The 19,247-nt window shown below is 43.5% G+C and overlaps 1 pseudogene; it reads right to left on the bottom strand.

The window, feature by feature from the left end:
* Window positions 1–242: 242 nt before the first annotated feature.
* On the bottom strand, window positions 243–16,170 carry LOC116836377 (NACHT, LRR and PYD domains-containing protein 3-like; annotated as a pseudogene).
* Window positions 16,171–19,247: the final 3,077 nt, after the last annotated feature.

Raw genomic sequence — 19,247 nt, 5'->3', positions numbered from 1 at the left:
GTTACATTGTCGGCTGTTTAAGGCCCTGACCAACCTGGAGTCAGAATTGCACAAATGAGGCTTAAAGCCACTTTGGCCTCCTCCCCTGGGTTGCACTTGTGTGTGCAGTGCCTCCTGGAGGCAAAGAACACACTCCCGCCTTCAGCCCGAACAGATCAGCCCAATTCACCCCATGCAGTCCATACACAGCTAGGTGACTGGAAGCCCAGCACATTCTTTTGATACAGAAAACTAGAAGTCACTTACTTGAACTTCTCTAACTTGCAGTTTGGATGTTTCAGTCCTTCACACAGAAGCTTCACTCCTGAATAACTCAGGTTATTACTGCTCAGGTTCAACTCTCTCAGGGACTGGTTTGTGCTGAGCGGAGAGGAGAGATCTCCACAGCAAGCAGTCAGATGGCAATCCCAAACCCTGCAGAGATGGAGATGGGCACAGTGAACAGACAGTAGGGTGACCAGATGTCCTGATTTTATAGGGACAGTCCCAATATTTGAGGCTTGGACCAGTAGAAAATGGATTTTCATGTGGCTATTACAAACATTTGTGTACAACCATAAGATTAAATGTACAAATCCCTCATTTACCTGCCCAACTGTCTGTGCTCACAATTTAGTAATTGTATATCCAGTTGCTCCTGCAAATGCAGGTGATTTCACAAGTGAAAATAGGACCTCAAAATATTCTCAGTGCAAAACTCAGCACTTTTGCAAAGGCTGGTGCAACAAGGGAAGTATCAAGGAACCCAGCAATTACTTACACTAATTTCTGTAGTTTACAGTTGGAATGTTTCAGTCCTTCACACAGAAGTTTAATTCTTGAATCTCCCAGTTTATTCCCACTCAGCTCCAGCTCAGTCAGGGACTGGTTTGTACTGAGGGCAGCAGAGAGATCCCCACAACAAGCAGCTGTGAGACCGCACTGCCACAACCTGCAAAGGGAACAGAGAGAACAATAACTATCTCCTTCCATAAAGGGGTCAGTATTCAATGCACTTAGTGCAGGGACACTTCCTTCTTTCTGGTAACTTGATAGTTTTGGTGTCTATAAAGCCTGTATGCATGTCATCCAATGCATTTTAATTATTAAAGTTAATTACATGATGAATTCCTGACTCAGATTTTATTTGTACAGAATGCAAGAAGATTTTCAGAATATTTCAGCTAGCATCTGGCTCATCGTCTGAGACTGCCATAACACCAAATATATGGCAGAATGTGGGTAAAACTCAGAGCAGGAGACATACAATTCTCCCTCAAAGAATTCAGTCATATTTAATTAGCACATTTTTTTTAATGAGCATCATCAGCATGGAAGCATGACCTCTGTAATGGTGGCCAAAACATGAAGTGGCGTACAAATGTTTAGCATATCTGGCAAGTAAATAGCTTGCAATGCCAGCTACAAAAGTGCCATACAAATTTCTGTTCTCACTTTCAGGTGACATTGTAAATAAATGGTCAGCATTATCTCCCATAAATGTAAACAAACTTGCTTCTCTGAGCGATTGGCTGAACAAGAAGTAGGACTGAGGAGACTTGTAGGCTCTAAAGTTTTACATTGTTACAATCTACATTTGTAAGTTGTGCTTTCACAATAAAGAGATTGCACTATGGTACTTGTATGAGGTGAATTGAAAACTACTATTTCTTTTGTTTAAAATGTTTACAGTGCAAATATTTGTAATAATTATAATATAAAGTAAGAACTGAACACTTTGTATTCTGTGTTGTAACTGAAATCAACATGCTTGAAAATGTAGAAAAGCATCCAAAATATGTAATAAATGTCAATTGGTATTCTATTGTTTAACAGTTTGATTAAAACAGCGATTAATTTTTTTAAGCATGATTAATTGTTTTGCGTTAATCACGTGAGTTAACTGCGATTAATTGACAGCTCTAGTATCACGCACATTTACACCTGTATGACTGCGTCCACCCTTGGGGGAATGTGTCTGTCTTGGTAAAGTGGAGAGTGAGCTGGGGACTAGCAGGGAGAGGGAGGAGACAGGTCACACTGGATTTTAAGGAAGGGTTACAAGGCGCCTGAGTTTGTGGTTATGGAATTCAATGAAAATGGAGAAGTCAGTGGCAGAACTGAACACGTCAGCACAGTGGCTGGGCTCCCACCACTGATGCTCAGTGAAGGATCCATCAACACCACTTCCTGCCCTGCATGTGTTAACACATCCTTCTCCTGCTGAATTTGCAAGACTCGAAGGATCTCAGGACATGATATTTATTACTGATTAATAAATATTTGCATTGCAGTAACATGTAGAGGCTTCAACCAGGTCGAGGCCCCAGTGTCCCAGGTGCTGTACAAAAATATGACAATCTCTGCCTCAAACAGCTGTTCGGCTAAAAGCTAGGACAAAGCAGCTGGGTGAAACTACACAGAGATTAGTGAAAAAGTCACGTACTAACAAAATAGAGCACTGGGTTACTTACAGCAGTGTCTGCAGGTTACAGTGTGGATGTTTCAGTCTCTCACACAAATGTTTCAGTTCTAAGTCTCCCAGTGTGTCAGCACTCAGATCCAGTTTTTCCAGGGACTGCTTTGTAAAGAGGGTCTTAGGGGAGAAGTCCTCAGGGAAAGCAAATGAGAGTTTGCAGCTGGACAAGCTGGAGGGAAGAAATGAACAGATCAAAGTTACCGCTGCACTGTATGAAACAGTTACTAACCATGCATGGTGGGTTAACTATCTCCATTCAGAGAGACTAGCCCCCTGCCCCACCTGAGGCCTGCTCCTACCCCACCCCACCAGAGCCAAAGTAGCCCCAAGACCCCCATTGCAGCTTGAGCTCCCCCAAATTCCCCATTGCTGCCTGAGCTCCCCCTATCCCATCCTGCCTGGGTCCCAAGCTGCTGGCCAGTCCAGGCACTAAGCTCCTGACCACTGGCCCAAGCTGAGCCCACCCATGGCCAGGGAGTAGGGAGACTTAGCCTCCCCTGGTCTATTATATCTGCTGTCCATGCTACTAACAGTTCTGTAACTGTTGTTCTTCAAGATGTATCGCACAGGTCCTTTCCAGTAGAGAAACATCTGCAAGCCCAGAGCACAATTGTCAGAGATTTTTCCATCAGCAGGGGCGCATGTCTCCTCCATTGGCATGCGCTGCCATGTGATGATATAATGGCTGGAGCTGTCCTCGACCCTCCTCAGTTCCTTCTAACTAAAAAGACTCGATATAGAGGGATAGAAGGGTGGGATGTGGAATAGACACATGCAACACATCTCAAAGAACAGCTATGGAATGGATTAGTAATTATTATTACTATTATTATTCCACAAAATGTAATGCACATGTGCTGTCATTTGAAGCAGAAACGCTTGATGATGGATTCTAGTTGAGGCCTTTCATCATTTCATAGGGTTTAAGGCCAGAAGGAACCACCTGATCATCTACTCTGACCTCTTGGAAATCACAAACTACTACACAGTACCAGGTGACCCCTATGTTAAACCCAAAGACTTTGGTTAGCCCAAAACATTTCAGTCCTCAGGAAATTAAACTGTTCTGCACCAGTAGCAGAGAACAAGAGAGACTGAGGCTCCACCAATGGCTAAAGCCCCTGCAAAGGCAGGGAAGTGATTTGGTGAGATAGACCCAGATAATATCAGCAGGTGATCTGAGCCCCACACTGTGGAAGATGACAACCTCCCTCCCCCACCCCCGCCAGAGTCCCTGCCAATCTGACCTGGGGGAAATTCCTTCCCAAGCCCAAATCTGGAGATCAGTGTATGCCTGAGCATGTGAGCAAGACACCCCAGCCAGGCATCTTAGACAGATGGGTTATCTGTACTATCTCAGAGCATTGGTCCATTCCATCCAGTGTCCCATCTCCAGCTGTGCATAATCTCTGATGTTACAGAGCAGGGGTGGCCAACCTGTGGCTCTGGGGCCACATGGAGCTCTTCAGAAATTAATATGTGGCTCCTTGTATAGGCACCAACTCTGGGGCTGGAGCTACAGGCGCCAACTTTCCAGTGTTTTGGTGGGTGTTCACTGCTCAACCCCCTGCTCTGCCACAGGCCCTGCCCCCACTCTCCCTCTTCCCGCCCCCTCCCCTCATCCTGCAGTGCCCTCGCTCCTCCCCCTCCCCCCAGAGCCTCCTGCAAACCACAAAACAGCTGATTTGGCAGTGCGAGGAGAGAGGGGGAGGCACTGATTGGCTGCTGGTGGCTGGGAGCCGCTGATAGTCAGGGGGGTGGGGAGCTGATGAGGGGCTGCTGATGTATTACTGTGGCTCTTTGGCAATGTACATTAGTAAATTCTGGCTCCTTCTCAGGCTCTCTTTGGCCACCCCTGCTGCAGAGGAAGGCAGAAAAACTCCAGACTACACCGGGCCAGTTGTGCATTGAGAAAAAAATCCTTCCTGCCCCCTGCAGCATGAGATTTGATTTGATTATTGTCGTTATCTGTATGCAGAGCTGCAAGCAGATTATGAGCATGTTGAGGCAATGCAGGCACAGTATGAGTGAGGTGTGTGATCTGGTCTGGAGGAGCTCTGACCATCTGGTCAATCCAGAGGTTAACAGCTGAGGCAGCCTGACCCCCTTCCCCCCACCCCCGAGATTTCTTTCTAGTGGACCCACCCCAAACCTATCGGAGAGCTGGAGCCTACTTCCATTTCTAGGGTGCCTAAAATGTAATTCTGGAGGACTGAAAACTATGGATAAAACGTCACAGTAGAGTTACACTAGGGAGACAGGATAGCTTAACACTTCAATAAACACAGGCCTGCTAACGGGCCTGGGCCTGCCTCACAGAAATATTACTAAATAATTAATTACTAAGTAAAGCAGTGTCTCCTTGACTTCCCTGAGACTAACCACATGGCTAAAACTTTACAGGATCAGGCTGTAGTAGCATTCTCACACAAAAACACATACATAAAGCATTTTGATGATTTACAGATATTTTGCCTAGAAAACAAGGTACCCTTCCCACAAAATATGTAACCTCTACGTTACCTTCAGAAACATGAAAAACTTGGAAATGACTGATTCAGATCATTGTGACAGTAATTTATCCTTGTCCTCCCTCTCCTCTTCCCCCATTTGTTTGTTCTGCCTACTTTAGTGCCTGGTCTTCACCTAGATCGCTGTTCCCTTGAAACAAGGTAGCATCTTCACATGAATGGGGTGGGTGGGGGTCAGACGGCTGAGAAGTGCGCACAGCTGGGCAGGTGCCGAGAGAGGGATAGAACAAACAGAGGTGGGGATGAAATGAGAAGCAAAAACAGAGCAAGTGTGACTTTAAAGGACAAAACACTTATCACATTGGAAAGACAGATTAATAAATAATATGATGATCTCGAGAGGAAGGGTCAAAGTGCACTACGGAACTTTAGTGCGTGATAGCAGACCCCACACAGCCAGTCAGTGCACAGCTCCCTAGCTCACTGAGCATTAACTCTCAGCACAGAAAAGCCCAAAGTAAGAACTGTAGCGTTATTAGTAGCTGCATAGAGCCATAGTTCAGACAGGCCACCAGTGGGTCATATGTGAGAAGCATAAAAGATGTCAGCTAGCAGGAGATAATGGTCACTTTGTCATATACCCTACTGTCCCAGGTCTCTATGCATTCAACAATCACCCCATTGTCCCCAGGAGACAATTTAAGGAAGAGAACAGAGGATATTTATTCACTGAGGGGCAAATCCAGCACCTTTCCCAATGGCCACAGAGTGACCCTTTGTTCCTCTGTGCAGGGTTAGGCTGAGTGTATGAAATGCTGTGCAGAGGGTGGGTCTCTCTCTTACCATCAGCATTAGGCTGGATTAGTCTCCATGAAGAAACTCCACAGGTGCTCTGTGGCCTGGGTAAGGAGGATTCCGCCACCTTGTGAATCAACCCAGCACCTGGCCTACTTACTGGGAGGGAACAAGGAAGAGGGTTTGCCACACAGTTAGTAAACTAAGTTTCATGTCAAATGGTGTTTGAGTCTTCAGGTATTTACTATGATTTGAAGCTCAGAGAGAAATATCAGACATGGGTGGAAATGCATTGCCGCCCAACTCCTGGCATAGCAGCAATAACAAAAGGGCTGTCAGAGAGGACTTTGCTTACACTATTGTCTTTAGTTTACAGTTGGGATCCTTCAGTCCTTGACACAATGAGTATGCAGATGAAGTTCTAGGATCTTTCATCAGTGGGTTCCTAGAAGAGAGAATGGAAGTTCTTAATATCATTTCCCAAAGGCAGATATTTCATCTTCTTCCCTGAAGATTGTGGGGTAGGTTTTATTCACAGCAGACATTCATTATCCTCTTTAAAAAGAAAACAAAGAGAAGCACCTGAAGACATTGCAGTCCATTGTTCTGATGTCACATTAGCTATTCATTCCTAAGAGCCCTGTAAGCCACACTACCCTTGTGTAGAATTTGTCTCCCTCCAGTGGCTGGGCCATGGGTTATGGGTGAGCTGCTGCTTTCAGTGAAAATCCTGCTATGCCTTTTCAGTTTGGCATGGGAGAAAGAATATATCCCAGAAGAATGGAAAAGAGGATTTTTAATCAAGCTCCCTTAAAAAGAAAATTTTAGTGATTGTAACAACTGGCACAAGCTTACACTGATTTCAGTCCCAGGGACAGTTTTCTATTCAATCATCCTAAATCAAAATTAACTAAAAGTGTGATTTTGAAGTAGATTAGTTAAAACACATTTAATTCCTGTGTGGACGCTGTTATTCAGAATTAAAATGGCCTTTGGAAGTGAATTAAAAAAAACCTAATTAAGGCCACTTTAAGTCTGCATAACAGCATACAAACAGGGATTTAATGTGGTTTAACTAATCCAAATCAAATCTATACCTTTAGTTAACTCAAATTAACTTTCCTGGATGTCCCCATGTAGACAAACCTTTAAAAGCCATGGATAACAGACTTAGAGAACAACAAGCTGTATTTTGGCCAGGTAGAACTTGTGTAGACCATAGAACAAAGTAATAAATAGCAGCTGCTAGTACTCTTGAATTTTGTGGGTTTCCAAAAGGCATTGGACAGTGTAGCTGGGGACTCATTGTGGCAGATAAAATCATTCAAATGATTATAAAGTTGTATCAGAAAGCTCTGTGTGCAATAAGGATAAACCAAGAGTTAGCAGACTGGTTTAATGTTAATGCTGGTGTCAAGCAAGGCTGTGTCTTGTGCCTTGTCTTGTTTGGAGCTGCTATTGACTTCAACAGTCAATATGGAAATGGGCATTGTGTGGATGGGGAAGCTTGGAGATCTAGACTTTGCAGATGACATTTGTTTTATAAATAAGCAACAATTTCAAGCTAATGGACCTGATCCTTTAATTTGGAGACAAAGGAGACTAATCTTTAGGGGCATAGAGACTTCTACAAGCCCCTTCCACATACATAGCTGTTACCAGTAGCACTGGCTGAGAAAAGAGTAGACCTTTCCATGAGAAATTTCACTTTTTGAGATATTTTTTGCCCCAAATCAGGATGCAATATCGAAATCACAGGCACTGCTCCTGTCCATCTCTGAGAGCTAGATGAGAGGTGGGGATGCACTGTGGGTCCTCTGCATTCCTCTCCCTGAGAGCTAAGAAGTAGCAGAACAACCCTGGACACTGCCAAGGAAGCCCTCTGCGAAAGATTTTGTCAGTTTCACTAACAAAAATGAAACTGACAAGAGCCTTCCAGGCTGGCAGCTACTAAAATCTGCTCACTAGGGATGGTAGTTGGCAGGCAGGAGTCTGAGGAATCACAAGATCGAGGTTCCATAGTAAAGGGTAATGGTCAGAGTCAGGATGGAGTCAGAGGCCAGAGATCAGGAGATTGAGCAAAGCCTGAAAAAGCCGAAGGCCAAAGTCTGTGTGGCTGTCTAGACAACTTCCTGGGGCAACCCCTGGGGTTAAATAGGGCACTTGGCCAATCAGAGGGCCATGGGGTACCATCACCCTTCCTGCAATGCCTACTCTCCACAGTGGACCCTGTCTGTGTCTCTGCACTGCCTCCTGGTGGCACTTTGGGAATAATCAGCTGTCCCAGATGCTACAGACCAAAGGTCTCCTCCCCAGGTTCTTCTATCTGCTCCTTTTGCTGTTCAGCTGCTGGTGGAGCTGGGGAGGCTCCCTTTGCTACTATGACTAGGCTGTAGGAGAGGATAGGTCATTTATACAGAGCTCTCTGGATCTCTAGGTAAATTGGTCCACACAACAACATGCCTTTTGATAGGATCAGATGCAATGAGCAATGAATATGAGCATACTTGTAATATGAGACTGTATTTTGGAAGGCAGTGACTCTGACAAGGACCTTGAAGTTATGATGAAGAACAACTGACCATAATCTCCCAGCGCAATGCTGTGACTGAAAGGGCCAATGGGATCCTTGGATGTATAAATAGGAGTGTATTGAGGAGGAAGAGGGAGGTTACATTTCTCCTCTATACAGCACTGTGAAGCTGGTGAAGCTAAAATGTTTGCTGGAATTCTGGTGTCCAGCTTCAGAGGATGTTGGAAAATAGGAGAGGGTTCAGAGAAGAACTGCAACTATTATTTGAAGACTGGAAAACCTGTGTTACAGTGAAAGTGTTAAAGAAGTTCTGTCATTCTTATCAAAGGGAAGGCTGAGAGGTGATTTGAGCACGATCTATAAGCACCAACCTGGGGAGAAGTTATGTGATAACAGAGGGGTCTAATCAAGCCAACAAAGGCAGTACAAGATCAACGGGTGCAAGCTGAAGCTCGATATATTCAGATAGGAAATAAGGTCACATTCTTAATTAGCTAGCTATTGGAATAACCTTCCGAGGGATATAGGGGATCCTCCATCACTTGAAATCTTTAAATTAAGTCTGAGTGTCTTTCTAGAAGATAGGCTCAAACTCATTGGGTGAAATTCTATGGCCTGTGTTATGCAGGAGGTCATGATCCCAATTGTCTTTTCTGGCCTCAAAATCTATAAATATGAATCAGTTGTTACTGGGGTGGGGATGGAGAAGGAAGCTGCTGCTGTAATGTTAGTGAATGAGGCACTGTCCTATTTTATTTTACTTAATACTCACTGTTCAGGGTGAGGCTTACACACTCATTCACTTCACTGAAATTCACTGTAGCTGAATTTTCAAATGATGTCACTAAATTTTTAAACAATATATCACCAAAAACTCAGTTCAAGTGGTGCTAGCTGAGTTTCAGTTCTGGGATGTGTTTAACTGAACAACATCTGATTATGCCATTGTGTGGCAAGTGATCCTTTGTTGGGCTGAAATACACCAAATGTGTCCAAGAGCCTATTGCAGTCAGGATCAAGCAAAGAGTCTCTGGTTACTTCTGCTTTTAGGACAGAGATCAGAACTCTCAAACAGACTTTTTAAATTTAACAAAGCATACTAACAACAGTCTTAGAAATCTCTCTTCAAAAGATTTTCTTCAATGAAGACAGGCACTTAACTATGCAACCTCTGCCAGTTCAAAGAAACTTGCTTCCTCATCCTTCTATCTGATCCAATCTAGTTTTTCAGGAAGTGGTTTCTGGGTCCTTCTGCTTAACCCTTGCTTCCCTATTCCTGCCTTCTCTGGAATCATAAAGTTTTCTGACCCAGCTACCTCGACCCCACCCAGCCCAGAGATATAGTGTAACCTCATGTTACTGGGAAAGACCAAGACAAATCTGCAAATATCTTATAAACCTCAGAAAAGGGGGCATTATAATGGTGATGTGATGAAATGTCACTTGAAGAATTTAGGAATTTATATTAAACTGTGATACTCAGAGAGGAAATAACCATTTCCATAGCTTTGCTCTCCATCCTTCTTCTCGTTCTCCAATCCCAAGCGTACAGTTACATAGGTAAAGTGACTGCTTACTACAACAGTTCTTTACACAGAACGAAAGAGCAATTTCATCCATTATTGTAAGTCTGATGTGTTCCAGTCTGATTTTTTGGAAATTATCCACTGCACTTCTTGCAAACTCTTCATCCTGAAACTCATACAAACAGTGATACAACTCAAGCTGGTCACGCAGTTCCTCATAGGTCTTATAAGGCAAAGAGGAGATGTTTTTAGCTTCTGCTTCAAACTACTTCCATAAATCCAGCTTTATTTCAGAGGATGTTTTAAAATTTAACTTTCTCTCTATGTCATTTAGTCTCTCTTTATTTACAAGACCAAACAAGAAACGTACTGTTAACATCAAATAATTATTTTTAGATGTTCCGTAAATATTAAGCAAGTTTGTCACATTTTTCTTAGAAGACAATGATTTTTTTCATTGTCTCTTCATCTTCCAGCACATAAAACATAGCTGCAAAAAACTTTTGGAAACTCAAGTGAATGAAGCTGTAGACACTTTCACATTCTATACCTTTTTGAAAAATACTTTTATTCAGAAAGAGAGTGTGAATGGTAGACAAGGATATATTGTGTCTCTTCAGGTCATCTTCTTCAAACAGTATTTTCCATTCTAAAATTCCATCTGCAGCCAATGAGCAAAGCTTCCACAGGATGATTTTAGACTGTTGCAAATGTATTGAATTAGTGAAATGATCACTTAACAGACTGTTCAGAAAGAGCAAATACATTGATGTGGTTGTTTTTGAAGCTTGTGCAAGATCTTCCCCTCTTTCCATCTGTTGCTTCATAACCGTGCAGATGATCCAACACACAATGGGGACAAAGCACATGGTGAAGAGCATTTCATTTTCTTTGACAAAATTAAAGGCTTGTGTTGCTTTTTTTTCATCACAAAAGAATTTATGAAAATATTCTTTCCTCTCATCTCCAGAAAATCCCATTATTTCTGCATAACGTGGAATCCTCAAATTCTGCTTTAGTTTCTCCAGAGCAGTTGGTCTTGTAGTGATCAGTAAGCAGGATTTTTGAAGAACTTTCTTTCTCAATAAACTGCACAGTATGGTTTCCACTGGCTTCTTCTCAAATGGGTCAGTGCACAGACCAACTTCATCATCTAGCAAGAAATTCAATTCATCAAAACCATCTATTATAAACAGGAGTTTTTCTGGCTTCTCAAAGATTTCTTTAGTTGGTCTTACACCATCAGGAAAATTGTTTAAAACCAAATCAGCCATACTTTGCTCTGCAGTAACACAATTTATTTTTCTACAATTTATATAAAAAACATAATCAAACTTTTTCTGATAAAGTTTTCCAGCTGCCCAGTCCAACATGATCTTTCTTGCTGTCATTGTTTTCCCAATTCCAGTAGCTCCCTGCAGCACAACAGTTCTTGGGCTTTGTCGACTTTTGTCAGGATCAAATAAAACACAAATCTTAGTGACAGTGGTCTGTTGAGCCACCAACTCTGCGTGACTCCTTCCTCTGGTGATTATTTCATGTTCTTTCTCCTCCTGCCCCTGATGTTCCTTTACAATAAGCAGTTTTGTATATCTTTTGTCTAGACTCACATATTCACCAAGGCGAGCATTCCTGTCTTCTATTACTTGATATTCTTCTTGTATATGTTCTCTATACTTCTTCTGGTAATCTAATTCAATGATAACGGCATGAAGCATTAGACATACTGAGTACAGTTGATTAAACAAAGGTCATGTGAACTGCCATTCGTTGGTTATATACAGAAGTTGGACAGGACAAGATATTGATGGCATTCTAACTGTCCCTTCTCCCCCATCCCCCTTCACCCAGCATTCCCACCACCATGTGACTACATTTTGCTAGAATTTTACATGTTAAAAATAGTCTCTTGTCTTTTATAGTTTAATTATTTTCTCCTTTATCCTCTATCATTTTCGTTCTGATCCATCAATGCAGTTAAACACAGATTTAAGTCCCATTACAATAAATGAGATTTGGGCATGTGCTTAAAATTAAGAATTTACTTAAGTGTTTTTCTGAATTTGGCTCATTCGTTTTTTTGTTTGTTCTGATTTTTTCTTCTAATTTCTGTCTTAATTCTTTATTCTCCTCCCACTCCCCCTTTTGTCGTCTTTTTTATATGTAACTACTTCTCTTCTTGCCCCTTGGTTGTGTTTTCTCTCCTCTCCTGTTGCTAGCTCTTTTAATCCTTTTCTGTTTTTCGCACCTCTACATACTTTTCTCTGCTTTACCCTCCACCCCATTCCTTGCTACTGCCACTCCAACCACTGGAAGACAGATTGGACTGGGCCCATCTGGGCAGGGTGGGAGGTGGAGTGCCACTGTTTCAATGGACAGCTGACTTGCTTATGAAGGCCCTGTCTTCTCTATGGGCCAAGATCCCTAGATTCAGAACAACTTCCATGACACACCATGGTTTTCTCCCTTGCTGAGCCACATGATGCATCATGGGAGATGTAGTCTAGAGAGGGAGCCTGGCCCATAAAGAAGAAAGAGGTCATGAAGCACATGAACTATGACTCCCATACAGCACTCCAGCAGCAGTTCAGTTGTGTTAGAAAGACATGCTTTAAAATGTTTAAACCGTGGGCACCATTAAACCAGTCTACAGGCTGTGTGCGTAGGGCCAAACCATATCTGCACACTTTAAGAAAATAAAAATGTGTTCTAGCCTGAGAACGAGCACACAGACCAATTACAATGCATTAATTGATTTAGCAGTATTCACATGTGAACCATTTTTAGAAATGGTCATCACACAATTCCTAATACAGTGTAAATTGACCCAATAAGAGCACAGTAAATGGTTTCTTCATAGGAAGCAGCCCTGCATGTGTCACTGTGGGATTTGTCCCACTATAATATTTTGGACATAACAATTTAGTATATTTGTTCATTCTTTGTAAGTCAGTAGTATAGTCCTTTAATTACATTTATTGTTGTTCTTTGAGTTCCCCCCATTTGGGATGCATCTACCTGGCATAACTGGACTAAGAGGTGGATGCAGTATTCTAAGTACAGTCTTACCAGAGCCTTTCAGAGAAGGATGATCTTCTCCCTGCTCCTTGGTGTGGTGTATCTCTGCACATGGTCCTAGATCCCCTTGTCTGATGTCCCTCTTCCTTCTTCTTCAACTTTTGCTGTTTTCTCCTTTTCCTTTGAAAAATCTAATTGCAATAATACCATAGCTTTTAAGGCAGAAGGGACCATCAAATCATGTAGTCTGATGTCTTGTATATCATAGTCAAACAACAACCTCCAGCCTCAGCACATGAAACCCGACAACCAAAATGAGACCAAAGTTTTACAGCCCACAGGAGACTAGATTATTATGTGCCACAGGCAGAGGATAGGCCGGACCAAGGTGCACCACTGTCTGAAGCACCCCAGGGAAATGATTAAGAGAGATCTACCCCAATAATCCTGCATAGCGTCCCGGACGCATACACCGCAGAGCAGAATCACCCCATCCATAAGATGGACCAGGCCAACTGCCCAAGGCCCCATGCTTTGGGAGGGGCCCACACTTTAGGGGGATGCAGGGTCCAGGGAGGCTCAGAGGATTAGCAGGGGGCCTGGCGACAGGAGCAGGCATCAGACCTGTTCCCCTCCCTCCCCTATGCCCTGCCCCACTTTGCCAGAAGAAGGGGTGGAGTAAGGGTGGGGAGGGAGTGGAGCTGGGGCAGGGACTTGGGGGAAGGGCTGGCATGGGTGTGGGGCCTGGGGTGGAGTGGGGTGTTGTCCCAGGCCCTGCATCCCCCTATGGACGGCCCTGTTACAGAGGAAGGAAGAAAAAAAACTAAGGTCATGGCCAATCTGCCCTGCTGTTTTCTATGCACAAGTTAGAAAATCCTACCCAGGGTTAATCATGGCATTGCTACCTCACCATAACCAGTGTCACTGATGCTATTGTTTTAATAGAGCTACATTGGACCTGGCATTTACACAGGTGTGGAGGGAGAAAGCAGGGTCCTAATCGTACACCCTTGTAATTCCCACACAGGAACCAGGTATAATTGCAGTACCTGCTCTCAGGGGAGCACGGGAATCCTTGTGGAAACCCAGCACCCTGAAGGGTCAGTAAAAAGCAGAAAGGCAGTAGAGCCCTGATCTTATTCCCCACCACATCAGACTGCTGAGCAGGAGCAGCACACATGGGAGAATATTAGAGCTGTTAGAGTTCCTTTTTTCCCCGCCATGGAAGATTTTGAGGTTTTGGTAGAAAAACCAAAACCAAACCAAACAAACAAAAAAAAAAAAAGTGAAAGCCAAAAACTTTTGGCTCAAAACTAAAATTTTGATTATAAAATGCTGCTGCAATGTGTTATCGCAATTGTAGTTTGTTTGCCTCATGTTCCCATTCTCCTCTAGGGGTCAAAATCTTCCATTATGCACCATGGTTTTCTCTTTTGCTGAGCCACCATGGTGCATCATTGGAGATGTAGTCCAGAGAGGGAACCTGGTCCATAGAGAAGAAAAGGGTCATGAGGCACCTGAACTATGACTCCCATACAGCACTCCAGCAGCATTTCACAATCCAAATTTTCTGTTTTCATAAGACAAGTTTTTGTTTTTCCCATGGAACGCTGACAATTTTCACAAACAAAATTTGTTTTGACAAAAGGCCAATTTTCTGTTGACAATTTGCTATACTCTGTTAGTCACACTTCCCATGCATGCCAGGCAGCTAATGAAGATTGTTGTTGCTGGGAATAAGGGACTGAATGTCTCTTTAATCATTGCTGGCCAGGAGCATGGCTTACAAAACTTTTCTGAACCTCAAAGCATTTGCACCAATTTCCCCAAAGCATTTCTTTGATCCAAGAATTCACAAAACATTGGCTATTGAAATGCAGGTGTCACTTTTTTAATCTATTACATTTTTCAATATTTTTGTTGTTGAAATACTGTAAAAAGTCAAAGTTTCACAAATGTAAAAATTATTTAATATTTGTCCCTTAGCAGTTTCCCTCTTCCAGCAAAATCAGAGTTTGGTGCTGTCACCACAGGAGGAGTCACGCTGGCCCAATGAGGCTCAATGATCATGATGTTGCAAAAATCTCTCTGAGATGTGCCCTGTGCCCTCCCACCCTGTCCTGCTCCTTCCATTTCCCGGCAGCACAGCTCCAGTGGAGCCACATTGTCCCAGGGATCTGCCTGCATGGACTGAGCCCTGATAAACAGCCCATACAGCCCCAGGTCAGTTAGTGATGTGTCCAATGGGACTTGGAAAGGAATGTGTTTCCCCCTATCTCCTTCCCTGGCCATGCTCTGGCCTTAGTCCTATTCCTCAGCTTTCTGCCCTGCACCTCCTCCTCTCTATGGATCCCATGCCCACCATGACTGCACCAGCCTCCACAGGGATGACCTCCGGGCTCTGGGAAGGGTTAGCCCGTAGGTACATCTCAAACAGAACTATGTAATTTGGTCTGGAAAGTGCTTTGGGAGTATTTTTAGGTCCCTTCATCCTCCTGCTACAGAAACCCAGACAGCTGCTTGATCCTTTCACCCCAGTGATCAATCTGACATTTAAAGTTCTCCTTTAGGGACCAGATGCTCTGCTGTGTGCGATATCTGTGGCCACAGCAAGGTTTGGTTGTTTTCCCTTCTACCCCCTTACCCCATTCCCATGATTGCAGTTCCCTGATTCTGGAGCTGGTGGCTAGTTCTAAAATGGTCTGAGCTTGAGCATTGTTATAAATTACACCAGCTGGATGTGATCCCAAGGGGACAGTAGAGCCGCAGGAATCGCTGGAGGTCAATAGTGCTTGTTCCAAACCTGTTGTGCCAGGGACTACCCCAGATGGTGGCACAGGAGCAGCCTCAGCCAGTTCTCCGCTAGGTGGGGATTCCCCTTGAGCTTTCTGCTACACTTCTTGTGCCATCAGATCAGGGAAAAGGAGTAGAACTCAGAGGGGTGTCTGGGCCTGTACTGCAAGTTCTCCCAAATCACTTGCTATTACCCCCATTTTTCTCCACTAAGACTGTGATGTAACTTGCCTGTACAGTACCCACATAGCAACTTCTGTGTTCCCACTTGTTCCGGAATGTCCAATTTTACATGCACACTAGGAAAATACTGCATTCCTGCTTTCAATCACAACGGCTACCTCTGGCTTTCCCTTGTGTTATTAAGATAAGTTACCCAATATAATTAAGCAACTGCAGCTTTTCCTGCTTCTGCTGTATCTTTTTAGGGGGGTTGGTGGGAGGGGGAATATTGAAGAAGAGTTTCCCAGGAGTTACACCAACTTTAGGCTCTTCACCCATCTTTGTTTCCTCCATGTCCTTAGCAGCAGAATGTTTCAGTTAGATCTGACTGAGGATCTCGGAGGTTACATCCATCACATCACACAGGACTGGTTTAGACACCAGTGTTTAGTGTACGGTGTAGTAAGAGAGGTGGAGTGCCACTGTTTCAGTGGACAGGTGACTTGCTTATTAAGGTCCTGTCTCTTTTATGAGCCAAGATCCCTAGCTTGACTACGTCTTCCATGATGACCCATGGTTTGCAATCTTGCTGGGCAACCATGGTGCATTGTGGGAGATGTAGTCCAGAGCGGGAGCCTGACCTATACTGGAGAAAGGGGTCATGAGGCACATGAACTGTGACTGCCCAACAGTACTCCAGCAGCATTTCAGACTGTACTGTAACCCACACACTTCCTGGGTGTGGTGTTCTGTCCCACCTAGTGGCACTGAGACGAGACAGAGAGACAGAGAGAGAGAGAGACAGCCTTTAAAACATTTTAAACCATGTGCACCATGAAAACAGTCTATAGGCTATGTGCATAGGGCCAGACCACTGAGCACATTTAAAAAAAAACAAAAACGTGTTCTAGCCTGAATAGGAGCTGATAGACCAACCACAATGCATTAAATGATTTAGCGTTATTCCCATGTGAACCATTCCTGCAAATGGTCATCAGACAATTCCTAATACAGTCTAAACTGACTCGATAAGTGCACAGCAAATGGCTTCTTCATAGGAAGCAGCACATGTGTCAACATGTGTGTCAGTGCAGAATTTGTCCCTCTGTAATATTTTGGCCATAACAGTTTAGTTTATTTGTTCTTTTTTTGTAGATAAATAGTGCAGTCCCTTAATTATGTTTATTCTTGTTCTCTGAGTTCCCCTCATTTGGAATGCATCTTTTTGGCATAACTGGACTAAAGGTGGATGCAATATTCTAAGCGCAGCCTTAACAGAGCCTTTCAGAGAGGGATGATCTTCTCCCTGCTCCTTGATGTAATGTATCTCTGCACGTGGTGCCAGAACACATTCTTTGTTGTTCCCTCTTCCTTCTTCTTCAACTTGTGTGGTTTTCTCCTTTTCCTTTGAAAAAACTAACAAGGGAGACTAATTGCAATTATACCATAGTGTTTAAGGCCAGAAGGAAACCACCTGATCATGTATTCCAACCTCTGGAATAATCCTGGCTAGTGACCCACACACTACAGAGGGAGGTAGAAAACCCCCAAAATCGCTGTCTATGTGCCCCACTGTTTTACATGCACAAGTTAGAAAATCCTACCTAGGATTTCCTCAGATCGAGAGTTACAGGCTGACTCTGCTCCCCTTGTGCCAGCTGAGTGGTGAAAAGGGAGTGGAGCAAGTGAGAGAATCTACTGTGGGCAATTCTGCTTTGAGTCCCCCTTGTTTCCAGCTGGGATTCAGAACTTCCTGCCATCAGCCTGTTTCTTCTGCTGCTCCTGCTGCTGCACTGGGGGAGACTCTCAGGTTTTACAGTAAGTTTAGGCTTCTTACCTTTCTTTCTTTCTTCTCTGAGTTTTTCAGCAGCATCTCAGAGGTTGATCTGAGTGAAAACATCTATGGTTACATTCCCTGCAGCCTCTGCACCATAGAATGCCATCAGGAGGATCTTAGTGTCTATCCTATCGGCATTTTCCAGCTGACCCCAGGGATGGTACCTTTCCCCTTAGAGTCAGAATGTGACAGTTTGTCTTTAAATCTTTTGAAGTCTTCCTGAGGAAGGTTCACAAGAGCACATACAAGCAGGTCACTGATGCTGCTTTGGTTTTCCATCACCAGTATCAGGGGGAAAAAAACCTAAAATACAACGTAAAGTCCCATTATTAATAGTTAATATGGAATAACAACTCTTATTCCTATGTAGAGGGAAGAAGGCACCCTAGTGGTGAGAGCAGGGTACTGAGGCTTATAACTCCTCTGTACTTTTCCTCACAAGTGACTCACTGGGTAGCTCGTTTTGTCTTCCTGTGCCTCAGTTTCCTTATCTGTAAAATGGGGACAATTGTGCTTCTCTAACTCACAGGGGTGTCATGCAGCTTAGTTACTGTTTGTAAAGCCTGCTGAAGTTTTAGGACGAAAGCTGCTAGAATAGTATTTATCATCTTAATGGATTTCCAAACCACAGGGTGGGGATACCTAATTCAGAAAATATCCTAGCACAATCTGGAATCTGTGCACCAGAGTCCTGGAGTATCAGGACCTGTGTACTGAGAACTAGTGCTAGCTTGGAGAGCCTCAGGGGTATTTTGAACATCAGTATAGCAAGGGAATGATAATTTGTAACACGGTGATCAGCCCCTATAAAGCGAGTGGATAAACTATAAATTACATCAGATTGAAATTAGCCCATTCCAAGGCAAAATGCACACAATGCAGAGAGTGATGAACTTATCGTTAGCCAGAAAGCTACAAAGTAGATCTGGGGGCCCTTGTTTGATTTATTTCTCTCAGTTTTCTCGGTGCTCAAACATAGTAGAACAAAAAAAAAATCTAGGCGGAAGAACAGAAAAGCTTTGAGCAAATGGCTATTTCCTCAACAAAGAAACTAAAACAACTCCAATTAAAACTGATCTTCAATGCTTCCTTGATTTTTATAACAGCCCTCAAATGACAACGTATTGCCCAGTCGCTGCATAAGGACTTCAGTCAGCAATTTCCCTCCGCTCATCATGGGATATTAGGAGGGATCTCAAATGGCAAATTAGAGGATTTAAGCTAAGATGGGATCATTTATTTTATTTACTCTTTGTTGAAAAATTAATGGCTTGTGCAGCCCTGTAAGGCACAGAGAGCAATACACAACCACAGCCCTATGTGGCTACTGGTATCATACAGTTGCAGGAACAGTTATAAGGAAACATCCAACAATTACACAAACAAATAATATTCTCATGTAACCTGTTGAGAAGGTTTCACAATCTCAGGACTGAAGAAGGTTTCATGATCTCAGACAGCAAAGAGGAAGGAGCTGTGAGGAGGCTACAAACATGTGATTGGAAGTGAGGTTTTCAGGGGTCCTCTCCCATAAAAAAGTCTGAAATACCATGAGCAAGAGCCTGCACTTTAGGTGATTTTAAGGCAAGACCGATTCCCATGTCACCTCTGGACATGTCTGCCTCACTCACACTCTCTCTCTCTCCATCTATCA

Source organism: Chelonoidis abingdonii, chromosome 4, assembly GCF_003597395.2.
Source record: "Chelonoidis abingdonii isolate Lonesome George chromosome 4, CheloAbing_2.0, whole genome shotgun sequence".
Taxonomy (NCBI): Eukaryota; Metazoa; Chordata; order Testudines; family Testudinidae; genus Chelonoidis; species Chelonoidis abingdonii.
The sequence above is the reverse complement of the archived record's forward strand: the minus strand, read 5'-3'. Positions and strand labels throughout refer to the sequence as shown.